This window comes from Apodemus sylvaticus, chromosome 1 (genome assembly GCF_947179515.1).
Source record: "Apodemus sylvaticus chromosome 1, mApoSyl1.1, whole genome shotgun sequence".
NCBI classification, from domain to species: domain Eukaryota; kingdom Metazoa; phylum Chordata; class Mammalia; order Rodentia; family Muridae; genus Apodemus; species Apodemus sylvaticus.
The window spans coordinates 156475841-156499158 of record NC_067472.1 but is presented as its reverse complement, the minus strand read 5'-3'; the positions used below and the strand labels follow the sequence as shown (position 1 = coordinate 156499158).

The 23318-nt window shown below is 39.5% G+C and overlaps 1 protein-coding gene across 2 annotated transcripts in view; it reads left to right on the top strand.

The window, feature by feature from the left end:
• Positions 1-23318, top strand: part of Oca2 (OCA2 melanosomal transmembrane protein) — a 301441-nt gene that overhangs the window by 105355 nt on the left and 172768 nt on the right. The gene's annotated exons all lie outside the window — the stretch shown is intronic.

Sequence of the window (23318 nt, the reverse complement as noted above, 5' to 3'; positions counted from 1 at the left end):
GTAGTCCTCCCCTTGGCTTTCATGTCCCATGGGTTCTCTTATCCTGTCCCTTTCCACCCTTCCTGACTTCCTGAAGATCTGTTCCTATTCTCACTCATGGTCCCTTACCTGCACTCATGACTACACACACACACACACACACACACACACACACACACACACACACGCACACATGCACATGCAATTAAATCTATATTCTACATAGGAGACAAAACACATGATACTTGTCTATCTGCGTCTGGTTTATAGTGGTTTCATAGTGATCTTCCCAGTCCATCCATTTTCCTGTAAATATGATATTACTTTACAACTAAAAATTTTTATTTTGTGTCTGTGATTATACAGCCATTGGGTAAGTCTCTGTGTGTATGTGTGTAGTCATGAGTGCAGGTAAGGGACGTATCTGTTTATGGACATCTAGGCTGATTTCAGGTCTTAGGTGTAGTCCTTGTGAATGGTGCAGCAGTAAAAACCAATGTACATGAATCTCTTTGGGATGTCAGCTTTAAATTCTTCAGGTACATATGTACAATTGATATACCTGAGTTATAGGATAATTCTATTTATTTATTTATTTATTTATTTATTTATTTATTTATTTATTTACATCTCCTTTTCCTCACCTCTGAAAGGGCATATCAGCCCTATCCCCACCCTTTGACCTGGTATCACACTACCCTGATGCATCAAATCTCTGCAGGATTAGGTGCATCTTCTCCCACTGAGGACAAACAAGGCAGTCTTCTGCTGCTTATGTGTTGAGGGCCTTGGACCAACCTGTGTATGCTCTTTGGTTGGTGGCTCAGTATCTGGGAGCTCCCAGGGGTCCAGATTAGTTGACACTGTTGGTCTTCCTGTGGGGTTGTCATTTCCTAGAAGGCCTTCAATCCTGCCTCTAACTCCTCCACAGGTGTCCCGACCTCATACAATATTTGTCTGTTGGTATCTACATTTGTCTCAGTCAACTAGTGGATAGAACCTCTAAGATGGCTGCTTTACTATGCTATCTGCAAGCACAACATAGCATCATTAATAGTGTGAGGGATTTTGCCTGCCCATGGGACGGTTCACAAATTTGGCCAGTCATACTGGTCAGCCAATCCTTCAGCCTCTGCTCCATCTTTGTCCTTGCATTTCTTTTATACAGGACCAATTTTGGGTCAAAAGTTTTGTACACATCTCTCATGATAATTCTGTTTTGAATTTATTAAAGACTATTTCTGCTGAATCCCATTGAAGCTGGATAAGTTTATATTACAATCAACAGTGAATAAGGTTTCCTTTTGCTCTCACCACCATTTGTTATTTGTTTTATTGGCTGTTTGAGAATTTCATGAGTTTTGACCATATTCATTTCCCTCCCCCAACTCTTCTCATATATAACCACTTCCCTTATCACTTAACTTTGTGTCCTTTTTATTTCCTTATCAACTTTAATTTGTGCCACCCAAATGTCCTTTGTTATGAGGACTTTCAATGGAGCATGGTTGACATACCAAGGGTTTCTTATAGGAAACTGATATATTTCTACATTCCAGCAGGTGACAATTGCTAATAACTCATCCACAAACTGGGATCTAATCTGGCCTGGGCTTGCATCATATTGTCATAACTGCTCTGAGTTAATATGTGAAGTTTCCTTGCCTCATCCAGCACACACTGTTCTTATACTGTTTCTGCATTCTCTACTTCAATGGTTACTGAACCTTGTGAGGAGTAGTGTAATATAAGTGTTTCTTTAGGCATGGGCATTTAGAGACATTATGAAGTCTCTTATTCTCTGCACATTGGCTAGTTGTAACTCTGTGTTAATCGGAAGATAATTTATGGGTATAATGCTACATCTTAGGAGTCAGTTTAATATTCTGTACATTGTACAGAATAATAGTATTAAGTTAAAGCCTATGGCCTATGACCTGCCTAGTCATAGGTTGTTGGCCTGATAATGCTGCCAGCAATGGGTTTCATTTTATGGGGCTTGACTTAAATCCTATCAGAAAGTTATTGGTTATTTCCATAATGCTCATGCCTCTATTACATTAGTGGGCCTGTCTTTCCAGGATGGTTATCATTATAGTTCATAGGGTTCACACTTGTATAAGATTATTACTATTCTCCTTTGGTAGCATGCTTAGCATCTTTTAGTACTATGAGACAGCTATTAGTGACGAAGCTTGTGGACTGATTTCAGTTTGATTCCTCCATGTACTATGACATAGTGTCTTCAGCAACAGGATCTTACTGTCAAGTTCTGGAGGGTAATCCAGAACTTGGATTGCAAAGAGCATTGACGATAGTCTATAAGGTTTACAGATCTTGATACCTCATGGGTCAACAACTCCTATAGAGGAAACCCATTCCTGGTACTAAACCTCTGGTGTCTGGTAGGGTCATTGTTGATCCATTGTAAGAAAACTTAATTTCAGCTCTTGTTGTGTATGTGTATAGATGCGTTTTAGGAGTAGATTCCCATGTTAGTTTTTGAAGTCTTTGGTGATATTTTTTCCCTTGTCAGTTTTCCTCTTTTCCTCTGTTTTACCTCCTATATTATAATCTATTCCCTCTTATTCTTTAAATTTCCTTTAGCCCATATGTCAGGACATTCTATCTTCCCTCTCCTGAACAACTTTACCTGTAGACCCTTAGCAATTCCCTTACCTTCATAAGCATTCCAAATAAAACACTCATATCTAAAAATTCAAAGCTAACATCTGCAACTGACAGAAAGCATTTGACTTTTGTCTTTCTGAATGTCAGTTACCTCATTCAGAATGACTGTGTCTAGTCTCAGCCATTTACCTTTAATTCCATCATCTTATTTTTTCCTAATAGCTGAGTAATAGTCCATTGTAGAAAATGTCATATTTGAATTCCTCATTCTTTTTTTTTTCCAGACAGGTTTTCTCTGTGTAGCCCTGGCTGTCCTCGCTCTGTAGACCAGGCTGGCCTTGAATTCAGAAATCCGCCTGCCTCTGCCTCCCAAGTGCTGGGATTATAGGCATGTGCCACCACATTGAATTCTTCATTCTTTAGTTTATGGGTCTATAGACTGCTTTTGTGAGCAGAACATCAGTAAACATGGACGAGCAAGTATCTTTGCAGTAAGATATAGAATCTGTTGAGTACAAGCCCAAGAATGATATATCTGTATTTTAGTTTTAGCTTTTTGAAGAAATTCCAGCTGATTTCCATAGTTGTTCTATGGTTTACATTCCCACCAGTGGTAAATAAACCTTCCATTTCCCCATCCATGCATTTATTTTCATTTTTCTTCCTGGATGATTGCAATTCTGATTATGGTCATATAGAATCACAAAGAAGTTTTATTTTCATTGTTCTGGTGCTTAGTATGTTGAAAAAAATTCAAATATTCATTGGTCATTTATAATTTTTTTGCAAACCACCTTTTTAGTGGTTTCACCTTTCAGGCTTATTAATTGATTGGTATTACTTTGCTATTTAATATTTGAGGCTATTTGTATAATACAATATTAACTGCCTATCTGATATATAGCAAAATTTCCCCTATTATGTATGCTATCTCTTCACTTTTGTGCTCATGGTTTTGCTGTGTCTAAATTTTTTCTTTTTTTTTATTAGGTATATTCTTTATTTACACTTCAAATGTTGTCCCTGTTTCAAGTTCTCCTCTTCCCCGAAATCCCGAAAGCCATCTCCCCTTCCCCAATGAACCCACTCCCACTGCCCTGTCCTGGTATTCTTCTAAACTACGGTATCAAGTCTTTCCAGGACCAAGGGCCTCTCCCCCATTTGGTGTCCAAAAATATCACCCTCTGCTGCTGATGTGTCTGGAGCCATGGATGACTCCAAGTGTACTCTTTGGTTGATGGTTTTGTCCCTGGGAGCTCTGGGAGTTCTTGGTGACTCATATTGTTGTTCCTCCTATGGTGCTGCAAACCCCTTCAGCTCCTTGGGTCCTTTCTCTGCCTCATCCATTGGGGACCCTGTGCTCAGTTCAATGGCTGGCTGAAAGTTTCCCCCTCTGTAATTGTCATGCACTAGCAGAACCTCCCAGGTGACAGCTATATCTGGCTCCTGTCAACAAGCATTTGTGGGCATCCACAATAGTGTCTGGGTTTTGTAACTGTATATGGGATGGATTCCTAGGTGGGGTAATATCTAGATGGTCTTTCCTTCAGACTCTGCTCTACACTTTGTCTCTGTATCTCCTTCTGTGGGTATTTTGTTCCTTTTTCTAAGAAGGCCTAGAGTGTTCATACTTTGTTCTTCCTCATTCTTGAGCATCATTTGAATTGTGAATTGTGTCTTGGATATTCCAAGCTTCTAGGCTAATATCCACTTATCAGTGAGGGCAAACCATGAGTGTTCTTTTGAGACTGGGTTACCTCACTCAGGATGATGTTCTCCAGCTCCATCCATTTGTCTAAGAATTTCATGAATTCATTGTTTTTAATGGCTGAATAGTACTCCATTGTGTATACATACCACATTTTCTGTAACCATTCCTCCATTGAGGGACATCTGGGTTCTTTCCAACTTCTGGCTATTATAAATAGGGCTGCTATGAACGTAGTGGAGCATGTGTCCTTATTACATGTGGGAGAATCCTCTGGGTATGGTATTGGTACAGTGACAGGCAGGTAGATCAGTGGAATAGAATTGAAGACCCAGAAATGAACCCACATAACCTATGGTCACTTGATCTTTGACAAAGGAGCTAATTTCATCCAGTGGAAAAAAGATAGCCTTTTCAACAAATGGTGCTGGCTCAACTGGTGGCTAGCATGCAAAAGAATGAAAATTGATCCATTCTTATCCCCTTGTACTAAGCTCAAGTCCAAGTGGATCAAGGAACTCCACATAAAACCTAACACACTGCAACTAATAGGAAAAAAAACTGGGGAAGAGCCTTGAACACATAGACACAGGGGAAAATTTCCTGAACAGAATTCCAATAGCCTACGCCCTAAGATCAAGACTTGACAAATGGGACCTCATAAAATTACAATTTTCTGTAAAGCAGAGGATACTGTTAATAGGACAAAATGGCAACCAACAAATTGGGAAAAGATCTTTACCAACCCTACATCTGACAGAGGGCTATTATCCAATATATACAAAGAACTTAAGAAGTTAGACTCCAGAGAACCAAATAACCCTATTAAAAATGTGGTACAGAGCTAAACAAAGAATTTTTCACCTGAGGAATATCGAATGGCTGAGAAGCACCTAAAGAAATATTCAGTATCCTTAGTCATCAGGGAAATGCAAATCAAAACATTGTTGAGATTCCACTTTACACTGGTCAGAAAGGCCAAGATAAAGAACTCAGCAGACAGCAGGTGCTGGAGAGGTTGTGGAGAAAGAGGAACACTCCTCCATTGCTGGTGGTATTGCAAGCTGGCAAAACCACTCTGCAAATAAGTTTGGTGGTTCCTCAGAAAACTGGACATAGTACTACCTGAGGACCCAGTTATACCACTCGTAGGCAAATACCCAGAAAATGCTCCAACTATAAGGACACGTGCCCCACTATGTTCATAGCAGCCTTATTTATAGTAGCCAGAAGTTGGAAAGAACCCAGATATCCCTCAACAGAGGAATGAATACAGAAAATGTGGTAAATTTACACAATGGAGTACTACTTAGCTATTAAAAACAATGAATTCATGAAATTCTTAGGCAATTGGATGGAACTAGAAAATATCCTTCTGAGTGAGGTAACCCAATCACAAAAACCACACACTGTATGCACTTGCTGATAAGTGGATATTAGCCCAAAAGCTCTTAATACCCAAGATACAACTCACAGATCACATGAAGCTTAGAAGAAGGAAGACTAAAGTGTGGATACTTTGATCCTTCTTAGAATGTGGATCAAAATACCCATGGCTCACAACCAACCAATAGACTTAGCATAAGGTCCCCAATGGAGGAGCTAGAGAAAGAACCCAAGGAGTTGAAGAGTTTGCAGCCCCATAGCAGGGACAATAATACGTAGCAATCTCTGGATGACCTTTCCTTCAGTCTCTGCCCCATTTTTTGTGCCTACATTTTCTTTAGACAGGAACAATTCTTGGTTAAAAAATTTGAGATGCATGGGGGCATTTGAGGGCCCCCATCCCTCAACTGCGGCCACATCTATCTACTGGAGGTGGTCTCTTCAGGTCCTTTCTCCCCGCTGTTGGGTGTTTTGGCTAATATCATCACCAATGGATCCTGGGAGCCTCTGAAGTCCCTGGTGTCTGTCACTTTCTAGTGGTTCCCCATCCCATACTGCTGCATATTTCTATTCATTCTCCTGGCCCTTTGGACTTCTCTCTTGTCTCCCCCCATACCTGATTCTGCGCCCACTTTTCCTTCCCCCTCCCCCCTCCAACATAGGTGACTCCTTCCCTTTGCCTCCCCTGATTATTTTGTTTCCCCTTCTAAGTGGGATTGAAGGATTCACACTTTGGTCTTCCTTCTTGTTAAGCTTCATATAGTCTATGAGTTGTATTGTGGGTATTCTGAACTTTTGGGCTAATAGCCACTTACCATTGAGTTCATACCATGTATGTAGGTCTGGATTACCTCACTCAGGATGGTATTTTCTAGTTGCGTCCATTTGCTTGCAAAGTCCTTGTTTCTAATAGTTGAATAGTATTCCATTGTGTAAATGTACCCAATTTTCTGTATCCATTCTTCCAATGAGGGACATCTGGGTTGTTTACAGCTTTTGGCTGTTATAAATAAGGCTGCTATGAACATAGTGCAGAATATTTTCTTGTGATATGGTAGAGCACCTTTTGGGTATATGCCCAGGAGTGTTATAGCTGGTTCTTCAGGTAGAACTATTTCCAATTTTCTGAGGAACTGCCAGATTGATTTCCAAAGTGGCTGTACCAGCTTGCAATTCCACCAGCAATGGAATAGTGTTCCTCTTTCTCCATATCCTCACCAGCATCTGCTGTTGCCTGAGTTTTTGATCTTAGCCAATTTGATTTGTGTAATGTGGAATCGGTCATTTTGATTTGCAATTCCCTGATGACTAAAGTTGTGGAATATTTCTTTAGGTGCTTCTCAGCCATTAGATATTCCTCAGTTGAGAATTCTTTGTTTAGCTCTGTACCCCATTTTAAAATTGGGTGATTTGATTTTCTGGAGTCTAGCTTCTCAAGTTCTTTGTATATTTTAGATATTAGCTCTCTATCAGATGTAGGGTTAGAAAGGATCTTTCTTTTCCCAATCTGTAGCTTTCTGTTTTGTTCTGTTGGCAGTGTCCTTAGCCTTACAGAAGCTTTTCAGTTTCCTGAGGTCCCATTTGTAGAGCCTGAGCCATTGGTATTCTCTTTAGGAAAATTTCCCGTATGCCAATGTGTTTGAGGCTCTTTCCCACTTTCTCTTCTATTAGATTCAGTGTATCTGGTTTTATGTGGAGGTCCTTGATCCATTTGGATTTGAGCTTTACACAAGGAGATAAAAATGCATCAATTTACATCCTTCTGCATGCAGACCACCAGTTAGACCAGCACCATTTGTCGAAGAAGCTTTATTTTTTTTTCTATTGTATAGTTTTGACTTCTGTATCAAAGATCAAGTGACTATACATGTATGGGTTCATTTCTGGGTCTTCAATTTTATTCCATTGATCTACCTGCCTGTCTATGTACCAATACCATCTGGGATTTTTAATACTTATTGCTCTGTGGTATTGCTTGAGGTGAGGGATGGTGATTCTCCCAGATGTTCTTTTATTGTTGAGAATTGTTTTTGCTATTTGGGGTTTTTTGTTATTCCATGTGAAGTTGAGAATTACTCTATCTCTATGAAGAAGTGAGTTGAATTTTAATGGGGGTTGCATTGAATCTGTGTATTTCTTTTGGTAGGATGGGCATTTTCACAGTGTTAATATTATGGATCCATAAGCAGGGGAGGTCTTTACATCTTCTGAGGTCTTCTTAAATTTCTTTCTTTAGAGACTCGAAATTCTTCTTATGCAGATCTTTCATTTGCTTGGTTATAGTTATACCAAAATAGTTTATATTATTTGTGAATACTCTGAAGGGTGTTGTTTCTCTAATTTCTATTTTAACCCATTTATTTTTATGTAGAGAAAGGCTACTGATTTGCTTGAGTTAATTTTATATCATGTCACTTTGCTGAAGTTGTTTACGAGCTGTATAGTTTCCAGGTAGAATTTTGGGGTCACTTACGTATACTATTATATCATTCACATATGATACCGTAGTGATACCTTGACTTCTTTCTTTTCAATTTGTGTCCCTTTGACCTTTTTTGGTTGTCTAATTGCTCTATCTAGAACTTTGAGTACTAAATTGAATACATAGGAAGAGAGTGAGCAGCCTTGTCTTGTCCCTGATTTTAATGGTATTGCTTCAAATTTCTCCCCACTTAATTTGATGTTGGCTGTTAGTTTGCTGTATTGTTTTTATTATGTTTAGGTATGTGCCTTGAATTCCTGATTTCTCCAAGACTTTTCAGATGAAAGGGTGTTGTATTTTTTTCAAAGGCTTTTTCAGCATCTAATGAGTTGATCCTGTGATTTTTTTCCTTTTAGTTTGTTTATGTAGTGGATTATGTTGATGGATTTTCATATAATGAACCATCCCCTGTATCCCTGGGATGACGACTACTTGATTGTGGTGAATGTTTGTTTTGGATTTTCTTGGATTCAGTTTGCAAGAATGTTATTGATTATCGATATTAATAAGTGAAATTGGTCTGAAGTTCTCTATCTATATTGGGTCTTTGCTTTAAGTATCAGAGTAACTGTGGCTTCATAGAACAAATTAGGTAGCATTCCTTCTGTTTCTATTTTGTGCAATAATTTGAGGAGTATTGGTATTACTTCTGCAACTTGCTCTAGTCTTTTTTTTTTTTTTTTTTTTTTTTTTTGGTTGGGAGACTTTACTGACTATTTCTATTTCCTTAGGGGTTATGGGACTGTTTAGATAGTTTACCTGATTCTAATTTAACTTTGGTACATGATATCTGTCTTGAAAATGTTCCATTTCATCTATATTTTCCAGTTTTGTTGAGAATAGCCTTTTGTAGTAGGATCTGATGATCTTTTGAATTTCCTCAGTTTCTGTTGCTATGTCTCCATTTTCATTTCTGATTTTGTTAATTTGAATAATATCTTTGTTCCCTTTAGTTAGTTTTACTAAGGGGTTATTTAATTTGTTGACTTTCTCAAGAGCCAGCTCTTAGTTTTGTTGATTCTTTGTATTGTTCTCTTTGTTTCTATTTGGTTGATTTCAGCCCTGAGTTTGTCTATTTCCTGCTGTGGACTCTTCTTGGGTGGTTTGCTGGTTTTTTTTTTTTTTTTGTTGTTGTTGTTCTAGAACTTTCATATGTGCTGTTACAGTTATTAGTATAGGATCTTTCCAATTTCTTTATGAAGGCACTTAGTACTTTGAATTTTCCTCTTCGTACTGGTTTCATCATGTCCCATAAGTTTTGTTAAGCTGTGCCTTCATTTTCATTTAAATTCTAGAAAGTCTTTAACCTCTCTCTCTCTCTCTCTCTCTCTCTCTCTCTCTCTCTCTCTCTCTCTCCCTCTCTCTCCCTCCCTCCCCCCTCTCTCTTTCCCTTCCTTGACCAAGTTATCATTGAGTAGAGAGTTGTTCAGTTTCCATGAGTTTATGGGTAATTCCTTTTTTTGGGTAAAACCTGTTTGATTGCTTTCTCCTGTAATTCTTTAAGGGATTTATGTGTTTCCACTCTAAGGGCTTTTACCTGTTTACCTGTGTTCTCCTGTATTTCTTTAAGGGAGTTATTTATGTCCTCCTTAAAGTCCTCTATCATCTTCATGACATGAGATTTTAGGACAGAATCTTGTTTTTCAGATGTGTTAGGTGTCCAGGGCTTGCTGTGTTGAGAGAACTAGATTCTGATGGTTCCAAGTGGCATTGGTTTCTGTTGCTTATGTTTTTGTACTTGCCTCTTGCTGTCTGGTTATCTCTGGTGTTAACTGGCCTTGTTGACTCTGACTAGAGTCTGTCCCTCCTGGATCTCTGTGAGATGGGTTAGAGCAGGGAGGAACATAGTGCTGTCTCCAGCTAGGGGGCCTTCCTGTGCCCCTAGCTAGGGCAGGCCTCCTTTGACCCTGGTTATAGCAGATATTCTGTGACCCTGGTAATGGCAGAACTCCTGGGAGACAGGCTGTCTCTGGGTGTGGAAGTCTGGCTGGAATGCCTGATCTGCCCCTGTCTTCAGTTGCACACTAGAAGGAAGATGTTTCCAGCAGAGGATAGGTCCTGCATCTGCTGGGCTCTGTAGGGGTCCCAGTAGGGAAGCTACTGGGCATGGATCTCACTTGTGACCCTGGTTATGACAGACCCCTTAAAGTCAAACTGTCTCTGGGTGTGGGGAGTAGGAGCCTGATCTCCCACAGGTGGGAAGAATTACAGACTAGAAGAAAGGCCAGCCAATCCTTCTTAAACTATTCAAAAATTCGAAATAAAATAATTCTTAAACTCCCTTCTATGAGGTCATTTTTACAAAACCAGAGTAAAGACACAATCCCAGGGTAAAGACAATGCCAATATCCCTGATGAACCTAGATTGAAAAAGCCTCCTCCCAATGCTTCTAAACAGAATACAGACATATATAAATAACCTTATCCACCATGTCCACGTTTGCTTTATCCCTGAGATGTAGTGATGGTTCAATATATACAAGTCAATAAATGTAGTAACCACAGAAATGGACTTAAAGAAAAAAACCACATGAGCATCTCAACAGATTCAGAAAAAGACCTTACAAAATTCAATATATCTTCATGATAAAAGTACTAGAGATAATAAGAGTAGATAAAACACACCTCAGTATAAAAGCTATATATGAAAGCCCTGCAGTCTAAATTGAGAAAAACTTAAAGCAGTCCTACTGAAGTCCATAACCAAACAATTCACTAACCCCACTCATTTTTAATATTGTTCTTGAAGTACTAGCTGGAGGAATAAGGGAAAAGAAGAAATTTGAAAGGAGCTAGGAAAAGAAGTCAAACTACCTTATTTGTAGATAACAATACACTATACATAAATGCCAAAATTTTTACCAGAAAATTTGTAGAAATTATAAATAGATTTAATGCAATTCCAATCAAAATACCCATATCATTCTTCACCAAAATAGGAAAAAGAAACATTATAAAATTCATAGGGTACCACAAAAGGTTCCAAATAACTAAAATAATCATAGAATAATTCTGGAAGGATTACTACAACAGATCTCAAGATAACAAAGTCTGTCCCTTCTGAGCTTCCTAACCCCAAATCTTTAGGTTGTATATATAACTTGGAATAACTGAACAGACCAGAAAAGCAAAAAGGGAACTCTCTCTCTCTCTCTCTCTCTCTCTCTCTCTCTCTCTCTCTCTCTCTCTCTCTTTCTCTCTGTCTCTGTCTCTCTCTGTGTGTGTCTCTCTCTGTCTCTCCATCTCTGCCCTGTCTCTGTCTCTCTCTGTCTCTCTCTGTGTGTCTCTCTCTGTCTCTCCATCTCTGTCTCTGTCTCTCTCTCTCTCTCTCTCTCTCTCTCTCTCTCTCTGTGTGTGTGTGTGTGTGTGTGTGTGTGTGTGAGGCAACAGCATCTAGAGGATCTGGGGTAGAAGTAGAGATCCTTCAATTTCTTGACCAAGTTCTCCTGGAGTTAGGAATATACTACAGAGGTAGATACTGAGGAATGCCAATGGTCTCCAACTCCTAGAGATGTGCCCTTTCTTTGTATGTCCATCAGGCTAAACCTGTGGTGGGGAGATAGGGAATTGGTTATGGTTCAAATGCCAGTGTTCTCATGAAGACTTAAGAGATGTCTTTATTTGTTACACATACATCCTTAGAAAAACTTGTAGAGACCTAAATGTTTTAAAAATAGTTTTATTGTCATGGCTGTTTGCTTGGAGAGCTGGTTTGCCCACTTCCACTGATGCCATTCTGAAGCCATACCCTACATTTCTTCATTCTGTGCTTGTTCCTTTTCCCCCCAAGATCAAAGACTTGTGGTTTCCTGAGGTGGAAATCATTCCTCAGCAATTACTTCAGCAGCTAGCTTTTCCTTGGGAGATATTTGTGAGTTTAACCATGTCACTCTAACATAATAAAATACTCTGTGGTGTGGAAGTTTAATAAATTACCCCCTCAGGTTCATATACTTGAACACTTGGTCATCAGGGAGTGGAACTGTTTGAAAGGAGTATAAGGATTAGGAGGCATTTCTTTGTTGCAGTAGGTGTGGCCTTGCTGGAGGAAGTATGTCACTAGGGATGAGCTTTGAGGTTGCCTTAGGTCCAGTCTGTCTGCCTGTCTGTCTGCCTGCCTGCTTGTCTGTCTTTCTGTCTGTCTGTCTGTCTGTCTGTCTGCCTGCCTGCCTGCCTGTCTGTCTGTCTGTCTGTCTGCCTGTCTGCCTGCCTGCCTGCCTGTCTGTCTGTTTGTCTGTCTGTCTGTCTGTCTGCCTGCCTGCCTGCTTCTCTGCCTCTCTGCCTGCCTGCCTGCCTGCCTGTCTGTCTGTCTGCCTGCCTGCCTCTCTGCCTGTCTGTCTGCCTGCCTGCCTATCTGTCTTTCTTTCTGTCTCTCTGTCTGCCTGCCTGCCTCTCTGCCTGTCTGCCTGCCTTTTTGTCTGTCTGTCTGCCTGCCTGCCTTCCTGCTTCTCTGCCTGTCTGTCTGTCTGCCTGCCTCTCTGCCTGCCTGTCTGTCTGCCTGTCTGCCTGTCTGCCTGTCTGCCTGTCTGTCTGCCTGTCTGCCTGTCTGCCTGTCTGTCTGCCTGTCTGCCTGTCTGCCTGTCTGCCTGTCTGCCTGTCTGCCTGTCTGCCTGTCTGCCTGTCTGTCTGTCTATCTTCACCTCTCTGTCAGCTAGTCAGGATGTAGTTCTTAGCTACTTCTCCAGTACCATGCCTGCCTGCCACCATGTTCACTGCCATTATGATTGATCAGCTAAGCTCAAATGGTAAAGAATCCCCAATTAAATGTTTGCTTTTTTTTTTTTTTTTAAAAAATAAGAGTTTCCTTGGTCACAGTGTCTCTTCATAGCAATAGAAGAGTTACTAAGACATATGACAAATTAAGACCAATTATTAAGTGTTTAAAATTAGACCTAGAGTATTTCAGAGATTCAGTGGTCTTTCTTGGACATTTCTTCCCATCAGGAGTTTTTTTGTGTAGTAGCTGTGTATCTTAGTCAAGGTTTCTATTCCTGGACAAAACACCATGACCAAGAAGAAAGTTGTGGAGGAAATGGGTTTATCTCACTTCCACTTCCACATTGTTGTTCATCACTGGAAAAAGTTAGGATAGGAACTCAAAAAAGATAGGATCCTTGAAGCAGGAGCTGATATAGAGGCCAATGGAGGGATGTTTCTTACTGGCTTGCTTCCCCTGGCTTGCTCAGCTTGCTCTCTTATAGAACCCAGGACTACCAGCCCAGGGATGGTATCACCCACAATGGGCCCTCCCCCCTTGATCACTAATTGAAAAAATGCCTTACAGTTGGATCTCATGGAGGCATTTCCTCAACTGAAGCTCTTTTCTCTGTGATAACTCCAGCGTGTGTCAAGTTGACACAAAAAACCAGCCAGTACTCTGGGTAAATTTTCCCAATTGGAGTTTTACTTTCATATTAGAGCTCCCAGGGCCTTGTCAGATGAGCAGATGAGGTCCACTGAAACCAGCTTGTGCAGTTAACAGCAGTGAAAGTGAGAACAATCATGGTTCTGTGAGAAGGCTTGTATGGAATTTACTTTCTTAGGTGTTTACTCTAGATTGCTTTACATTTCTTAATCTTTATTTTTATGCACATCTGCTTTATAGCCTTATAGTACTTAACAACCTGCAATTGAGTTTTAGTGTTTTTCTCCCTTATCTGTGCTAGCCTAGCAATTAGGGAGCCAAACTGATTATATTGACTTAGTTGCTTTGACATGAGGGAAAGGTTATTATATCTCAATTTCTTCTCATTTGTATTCATTACTGTACTGCAGAATCCTGATAAGAAGCAGGCAGTTTCTGCACATAAGTATGAGACAGGGACAATGTGTCTTTAATGTTTATCCAACAGTGCAGATACATATAGAATTGATTGTCTTTATATTAATAAGTTGGGATATAATTTTGTAAAATTTAGTTATATAGATATTTTTGGACTTTTCTAGCAATAATAAGGACATATTAGGGATGGGAAAAAACTAAGTGATTTAATTAGTGGCTGAAATTAATCTAAAGCACTTGTTTGGCAAAGATTCTTTCTGTTAATTAAAGATAATTCTGAATAGCTGTGGGTTAGTTATTAATCAAGAGGCACTTCTGTTATAGAAGCCAATAGGATAGTTTACTTACTGTAGCAGAGGAAGGCACTTTTGCCCCCAGTTTCCATATTGTGACTCAAGTCTCATTAGAGTATTTTAATCTACTTCTTGATACTTGAATCTTCTGAATATGTTTAAATCAGCAGAAACTGAATTTGTTATTATTATTTCAGAGTCAGACTAAACATTGTATGAATTGTCATTTTTCAGAAAGATCAGCTTGAGTAGGCAAACATGGGATGTGAACAATAATCAAGTGTGTACCCAGTGTCACCTTGAAGAAGCCGGTTGATTCTGATGCTTCCAGTCTAGCACAGGTTGGTGTAGAAGGAGTCCAACACTCTGATAGCATCTTAGCACCAGGCAATGTTCATTGGGCTGAGGATTTTCATTGGTAACTAAAAATGGCCTACAGTGCTTTTCCTGTATTACAACGAATGACCAGGTTTTCCTTTCCTCAGCTCTGGCTTCAAATCCCTATTCAAACTGATTCTTTTGTCCCCTTCTAGATTTTTGGAGGTTCCTTACCCTTTTTGTCTTCTAAAATTAAGTTCTCTAGAGCATATTCTGGAGCTAATCACCACATGTCTTGTTCTTGTGGCTTGGAAACACCCTACTCTGAAGTACAGAGGGTCAGAAGAACTCTAACTTTTGGGGAAATGTCTACATCCACAAAATTACATGCACTGAGGCTTACCATAGCCCATTGGCAATGTTGGCTGAATGGTGATTGTATGTTTTTCATGTACTTTTTTCAGTTATTTGCTGAATTCCTCTGAAATGGGGAGCCATTTCACTCTAATGCTCTATGCTCTCCTTCCTATGACTGGAGAGTGGTATTCCAGAGAGGACCTGGGTGCTGGGTGTGCTAGCTGCAGCATGGCTGTTGCTGATTTCATGGTTATAGCCCCAATCTCTCATAAATCTCTCAGAAAATATATCCAGAAGTTTTCAAATCATCACAACCCTCAGCCATTTGCTTGTGTGTGTTTCTGTGTCAGTCTCTCAGAGGCTGATGGGGCTCATGACCCCTCAGATTCAGCCAGTCACCTCAAGGTCTGCCCTTGCTGTCATCATTATGACATGTGTTCATTTACTCATTCAGTGCAGCAGCATCTTCAAGTGACCACAGGACTGCCACCTCATGCTCCTGTATAAAACAGACCCATTCCCTCAATCAAAATTCTCTTTTACAGGCTTTTTGTTTTCTGCAAGATGGCAATTTTTACTATATTAATCCTGCCAATCCATGAGCATGGGAGATCTTTCTATCTTCTGAGATCTTCTTGGATTACTTTCTTCAGAGACTTGAAGTTCTTGTCATACAGATCTTTCACTTGCTTAGAGTTACACCAAGGTATTTTATATTATTTGTGATTATTGGGAAGGGTGTGATTTCCCTAATTTTTAGTCTATAATGTATATCCTTTGAGTAGTGGAAGGCCACTGATTTGTTTGAGTTAATTTTTTAATCCAGCCACTTTGCTGAAGTTGTTTATCAGGTTTAGAAGTTCTCTGGTGGAATTTTTGGGGTCCCTAAAGTATACTATCATATCATCTGCAAATAGTGATATTTTGACTTCTTCCTTTCCAATTTGTATCCCTTTGACTTTCTTTTGATGTGATGTGTTTTTGGATTCAATTTGCAAGAATTTTTGGATATATTTTTTATTTTCATTTCAAATGATTTCCCCTCTTCTGGCTCCCCACTCCCCAAAACTCCCATAAGCCCTCTTCCTTCCCCCTGTTCCCCTATTCACCCCTTCCCGCTTGCTTCCCTGTTCTGGTATTGCTCTATACTGCTGCGCTGAGCCTTTCTAGAACAAGGGGCCACTCCTCCGTTCTTCTTGGACATCATTTGATATGTGGATTATGTCTTGGGTATTCCAAGTTTCTAGGCTATTCCACTTATCAGTGAGTGCATACCATGATTGATCTTTTGAGTCTGGGTTACCTCACTTAGTATGTTGTTCTCCACTCTCATCCATTTGCCTAAGAATTTCATGAATTCATTGTTTCTAATGGCTGAATAGTACTCCATTGTGTATATATACCGCATTTTTTGTATCCATTCCTCTGTTGAGGGACACCTGGGTTCTTCCCAGCTTCTGGCTATTATAAATAGGGCTGCTATGAACATAGTGGAACATGTATCCTTATTACATGCTGGGTAATCCTCTAGGTATATGCTCAGGAGTGGTATAGCAGGATCCTCCGGAAGTGACATGCTCAGTTTTCTGAGGAACTGCCAGACTGATTTCCAGAGTGGTTGTACCAATTTGCATTCCCACTAGCAGTGGAGGAGTGTTCCTCCTGTTTATATATTCCAGTCTGTTAGTCTATTTCTTTTTATTGGGAAATTGAGTCCATTGATATTTAGAGATAAGGAAAAGTGATTATTGATTCCTGTTATTTTTGTTGTTATAGGTGGAAGTATGTTTATTGTGACTATCTTCTTTTGGGCTTGTTGAAAGAATATTACTTTCTTGCTTTTTCTAGGGTGTAGTTTCACTCTTTGTTTTGGAGTTTTACATTTATTATCCTTTGTAGAGCTGGATTTGTGGAAAGATATTGTGTAAATTTGATTTTGTCATGGAATATCTCGATCTATTTCTCTATCTATGATAATTGAAAGTTATGTTGGGTATAGTAGCCTGGGCTGACATTTGTTTTCTCTTAGGGTCTGTATGACATCTGCCCAGGATCTTATAGTTTTCATAGTCTCTGGTGAGAAGTCTGGTGTAATTGTAATAGATATGCCTTGACCTTTTTTCCTTAGTGCTTTTAATATTCATTCTTTGTTTTGTTCATTTGCTGTTTTGACTTTTATGTGACAGGAGGAATTTCTTTTCTTGTCAAATCTATTTGGAGTTCTATAGGCTTCTTGTATGTTTATGTGCATCTTTTTCTTTAGATTAGGGAAGTTTTCTTCTATATTTTTGTTGAACATATATACTAGTCCTTTAAGTTGGCAATCTTTGCTCTTGTCTATACCCATTATCCTTAGGTTTGGTCTTTTCATTGTGTCCTGGATTTCCTGGATGTTTTGGGTTAGGGCCTCTTTGCCTTTTGCATTTTCTTTGACTGTTGTGTCAATGGTATCTTCTGCACCTGAGATTCCCTCTTCTATTTTTTGTATTCTGTTGGTGATATTTGTATCTATAACCCCCGATCTCTTTCCTAGGTTTTCTAACTCCAGGATTGTCTCACTTTGTGATTTCTTTATTGTTTCTTGTTCCAATTTTAGATCTTGGATGACTTTGTTCATTTTCTTTGCCTGTTTGATTGTGTTTTCCCATAATTCTTTTATAACTGCCCTGAAGCAGCTCTTGAAGGCTGTGGACAAACGCCTATTATCAAACCCTTTTCCTTTCGCCTAAAACAGCTCTTAAAGGCTATGGACAAATGCATATAAAGTTCCTGCTCTATTTTCCACTGTCTGCCCCTAAGCGAGTTCAGTGTTGGGTCGATGCTATCTTACTCAGTCTGTATCCTTCTGCACCTGTCATTGCTCACCATGCAGGATACTATCTTTTCCCATTTTCTGCAAAGCACGAAGACAGGGTCACCTCAGACCTTCCCATGTCCAGTCCCTCATTTGGGAGCCATTTTGTAACTGCCTGCAGTCACAGAGAACTGGGTCGCTGGAAGAGAAGCTGGGAATAGATGGGGCAGGGCCGCGAAAAGAACAGAGGCCAGGAAAACCCAATTGCTGATTGAGGCCCCAAGTTTAATGAAGGTCTGACAATTTAAGGCTTTTGGGGTGAGTCTCTCCCCCAAGACTCCGGGGTGTGTCCTGGGGAAGTGATCTGGCTGTTCATTAGGTTCCTCAGGCAGCTGGGAGGGTCACCTGCTTAATTCAGGAATTCACAGACCTGGAGAAACAATGAGCTTCACCATCACTCTGAGCTCTCCACCCTAGGTGGAGCAGGATCCTGACTAGCACAGGAATCCCCACTCAACAAAGACTGGGAGAGGAAGTTCACCTTGATCAATGTTGAGTTCCTACCATGTGGCATGTCACCCCAATATGGCTCTCTACACTCTTTAAGGGATTTTTGTGTTTCCTTTTTAAGTGTTTCTACTTGCTTACCTGTGTTCTTCTGTTTTTCTTTAAGGGAGCTATTTATGTTCTTCCTAAAGTCCTCTATCATCATCATGAGATATGATTTTAAATCAGAGTCTTGCTTTTCAGGAGTGTTGGGGTATCCAGGACTTTCTGTGGTTGGGGAACTGGTTTCTGTTGCTTATGTTCTTGTCCTTGCCTCTTGCCATATGGTTATCTTTAGTGTTAGATGGTCTTGCTGTCTCTGACTGTGGTGTGTCCCTCCTGTAAACCTGTTTGTCAGGACTCCTGGGGGACCAGTTCTTTCTGGGAGGAATTTGGGTATGGAAAGGTGTGGCACAGGGTCAGCTCTAGGACACAGATGAAACTGGAAGGATTCTGTTCCTGGTCATTCCTTGATTCCTCTGTCCTAATGGTTCTGGGCATGTCTCTCTTGGCCAGAAATTTGAGAAGTAGTCCTCTTCACTTGTGCTCTCAGGTGTGTCAGCTTTCCTGGAAGACCTGCTCTCTCCTGGGGGAATTGGGATATGGAGTGTTGTGACATAGGGTCTGCTCCAGGTGCAGATGGAAACTGGAAGGATCCTGTCCTAGGCTTGTCCTGTGTTCCTGTGTCCTGAGGACTCCACTTGGGTCCCTTGGAGCAGAAGTGATGGTCTTAAACAAAAATTTTTGTTTTGCTGTGCTCATAGGTGTGTTAGTCCTTCTGGGAGACCAGTTCTTTTCTTGTGGGACTCAGGTATGGAGACCTGTGCTTAATTTTTTTTATTTTTAAATTAATTTTGTGTCTGTGTGCACATATAAGTATGTAAGTACAGGTGCTAATATAGGACATAGGTATTGTATCCTCTGGAACTGGATTTACAGGCAGTTGTGAGATGCTGTAGGTGATGAGGACCCAACTCAGTTTTCTCGGCAAGAGCAGGGAACACTCTTAATTCCTAAGCCATCTCCAACCCCTCAGCTTGTGTTTCCTTAATGAGTGACTTGGAATATTTTTTCATGATTGAGAACCATTTTCATACCTTTTTGGTGATGTATATTCATGTCAAAAATTTTTCCATTTTTTCTTTTTGAGATGATCTTGCTTTATCTCCTAGGTTGTAGTAGAACTTGAATCCTTTCTGCCTTAGCCTTCACATATTATAAATGTGATCACCACAGCTGTCTAGTTTCCCATTTTCTATTTAGTTTTGAGTTCTGTTACACAATTTTAAAAGTTTGTCATATTAAGAATGATAGTTTTTAAGCTATGATATCTGCTGCTATTATTTTCTGAGTTTGACAGTTGTGTTTTGACTTTGTGTAGTACTTGTTATTTATTTTTGGTCATGCAAATTTCAAATCCATTAATTTCTCAAATTTATGAATTATGCATGGCAACCTTTATTTGTATTTGGAAATATTTTATGTACACCCAGGCTAAAAGAAATTATCCATTGCTTAGATGTTATCATTCTTATTCCTAAATCTCTGACTCATTTAGAATTTTTGTTATGCTGGGATCCAGTTTTATTTTATTTTCAAATGAGTTTTCTTTTGTCTTAGTAGTACTCACTAAACAGGACACTTTTATCAATGACATCTAGATGCCACTTCCATTGTGTGCTGACTTTCCAGGTCAGATAGGTGAGAGCTGTAACTTCTCTGTCTGTCCCGTGGTCTGCTTATCTACGCATGTACTGTATGTACAACGCTGTGAGAAGCTTTTCATTTACTTTTAATGGCTAGAAGGGTTAGTTGTCTCATAGTTTTTCTTTTTCATTGTGTAATTTTGCATCATTCTTCTTTATAGTATCAACTTATCATAGTACAACAAAATGGTTTGCATATACTCTTGGTTAAAATTGTACCAAATATAGAAATTAATGTAAAACAACTACCATGTATTTCTTGATTCATCCAATATAAGAACAGAATGAGTCTTTTTGTCTATGTTCAAGTCTATAGCTATCTCTCAAGAATGCCTTAAGGTTGTGTTATACAACTTTTACAGGTGTTCTGTTCAATGTGTTCCAAAACACACAATCTTTGTTTATTTCATACACATTGTTCTTTACCAACACATTCTCTCCATGTATTTATGTATGTATGGTGACACTCTTCTTTTTCTGTCATACTGGAATTGAACCTATAGTTTCATATTGCCAATTGAGTGAGTACTCTATCACTCAGCTACCTGAGCTAGAACATAGATTTTAATAATTAAGCTATATATTAATTACTTTTCTTGTTGCTGTGACCAAATATGCATTAAGGAGCAACAAACTTCCATGACTATAATTTAGAGTGAATAAGCCCTTTTGAAAGAGGAGGAACAAGAAGATAGCAAGGAGAGCTTGCAGCAAAGCAAGACTGAAACCCCACAATGCAAATACAAACCCTAAAGCTCTAGATGTGGCATCTGTAATGCTTGGTGGCAATATCTGGTTCTAATGGGCTTGGATAACCCTGAACTGCCACTTCTATTGTCTATAGTGGATGACATACACTCTTTCTTGGGTTTCCATCAGTTGGTACTGGTAGCTTTTCTCATCTTGTGTCTGGTATTTCTGACATCTTCAATATTCTGAAGTGTCTGGTACAACTTATGTTTCACCTTCCCAGCTTCACATGCAGCCTCTTTTGGGATTCCATGTACAAAATTCAACACTCCTACATGTGGTCTGGTTTCTGCAGACGTTTAGAGTCCTGGTGCTAACTGTGATGACACCTGTCACTCTTGCTTTATGTATCTGTGAAACCATCACCACAGGGATAATGCCATTGTTGCTGTCAGCTTGAGATGTAACTTGGTACCTTTACGTCACAACTGCAGTAGCCTCTATGTACCTACAAGGGTACCCCCCCCCCAGCTGACTCATAGTTGAATATCCCAGAGGTACTCTAGAGCACACTATCCAGGTATTCTCTTTTACACATGAATTTGCATTGTCATACTTTGAAGTTCCTGATGTGTGTATTCCTGATGTCAAGGTACATTTGTTGACTGTTGTCACCAGGTCAGTTGCCACCTGTGCATTTCTGTCCACAGTGGAACTTGGGTCATGTTCTTTTCTCTGCCACACTACATTCTATTTGCATGTTTTTGTTCCACATTCTATTCTTTTTCTCTACTGCAAATCTGAGTAAATCCAGCAAGCAATAACAAGGGTACAGACTGAGTATAATGCTGTCATGAAATTTCTTCTGTCAATAACTTAGTCCATTCCTTTGAATTCAGTCTCATTGAAGGTTTTAGGGCACAGGCAGAAAGCAGTCGGTTTTATAACATGCATGGCCATTGAACCAGATTCTGATAGTCTTTTTTTTTCTCCCTTTGAAACCTCTTGAACTTGGCTTTCTATCTGCATTCCTATTGGCATTTGCTCTTCCACACTTGCACCATAAACAAAGGGCTTCTTTAGGCTGTAGCTCTAACCTTTTCCATCTTCTTCCCTCTTTTTTTGGTAAAAGGGCCTGGGATTTACAGATGCACATAACAAACACGATCAAATTTATCACAGCAATTACCCCACTTTTTTGCTTCACTTTCTTATCTTCCTTTTATTGGTACTTTGACCAACACTTGACAAGAAGCAACTTAAGGGAGGAAGAATTATGTGCTCACACTTTGAAGGATACAATCTATCATAGCAGGGATGACATGGTGGTAGGAACCGGGGGCAGCTGATCATAGCATGCCTGCAGTTAGAAAGCAGAGAGAGATGAGTAATGGTAATACACTAAGCTTTCTCCTTTTTTCCTCCTTTTTATTCAGTCTGGGTCCCCAGCCTATGGGATGCTGCAACCCATGCTCAGGGCATGTCTTCCCTGTTCAATTCATCTTAATCTGGAAAGTCTCTAATGGATGTTCAGAGAAGTCTGTCTTCTAGGTAAATCTGGATATCCAGATACAGTGAAAATGAAGAATAACTATCACAGTGTGTGTGTGTGTGTGTGTGTGTGTGTGTGTGTGTTTGTGTATGTGTAGCAGAGATACATGGTCAATATGAGAGGCCTAAAACTGCTGTGTGTGGGATTGTCTGCTTGCTGAGAGCTTCTTAGCTGGCACCCGGAACTCAAGTTTAAGAAATATTCTTTTCATTCTGTAACAGGTATGAATGCCAAGACTGTCAGTATAATGTAATTTATGCCATTTGAATTTCTCCTGAAAGTCTGGAATTTTTGTGTGTATTTAGCAAAAAAATGACCCAATAAAAACATAAGTCTACAAGGATGTCTCTGGTAGAAACATACAAATGTTGCTATATTCCTATAACCCTGTTCCTGGGTTCTCTCTCTGTGGTCTGGAGGGCATTCTTTCTATACCATTATACTACACGTTAGAAAGTATACAAGTATACATTCAATCCCAGGAATTCTAGCAAATCTCCAAATATGATGATGCTCTGGAAGAAATGCTTTTAGCATTAGCCTATTAAACAAGACACTGATATTGAACATTTTCTATTCCTTTTACCACATTAAGAAAATATATTTCAGTTCATATTTTTGAGTACTTTAGTTATTAATGGATATTGAATTTTTTAAGGATTGATTTTTCCCCAGAATTCATAGTAATAATTTTCTCTTAGATCAATTAATAACATTTGAGCCATTAATTAATTTATTACTATTGAAATATCTTTGAATTTTAGAATAAATCATCTTTGTCTTGAAATGTTATTTTCATTTTAGTAGCATATCTTAATTATACATAATAATAGGTTTTATAATGACACTTTAATATGCTTATATATTTTGATCATATTGACTCAATCGTCCTCTCTGTCTCCCACCCACTCCTACACATCATCTCTTGTGATGGTTTGTATATGCTCAGCCCAGGGAGTGGCACTATTAAAAGGGATGACCCTGTTGGAGTAGGTGTGTCACTGTGGGTGTAGGCTATAAGACCCTCATGCTAGCTGCCTGGAAGCCAGTATTCTGCTAGAAACTTTCAGATGAAGATGCAGAACTCTCAGCTC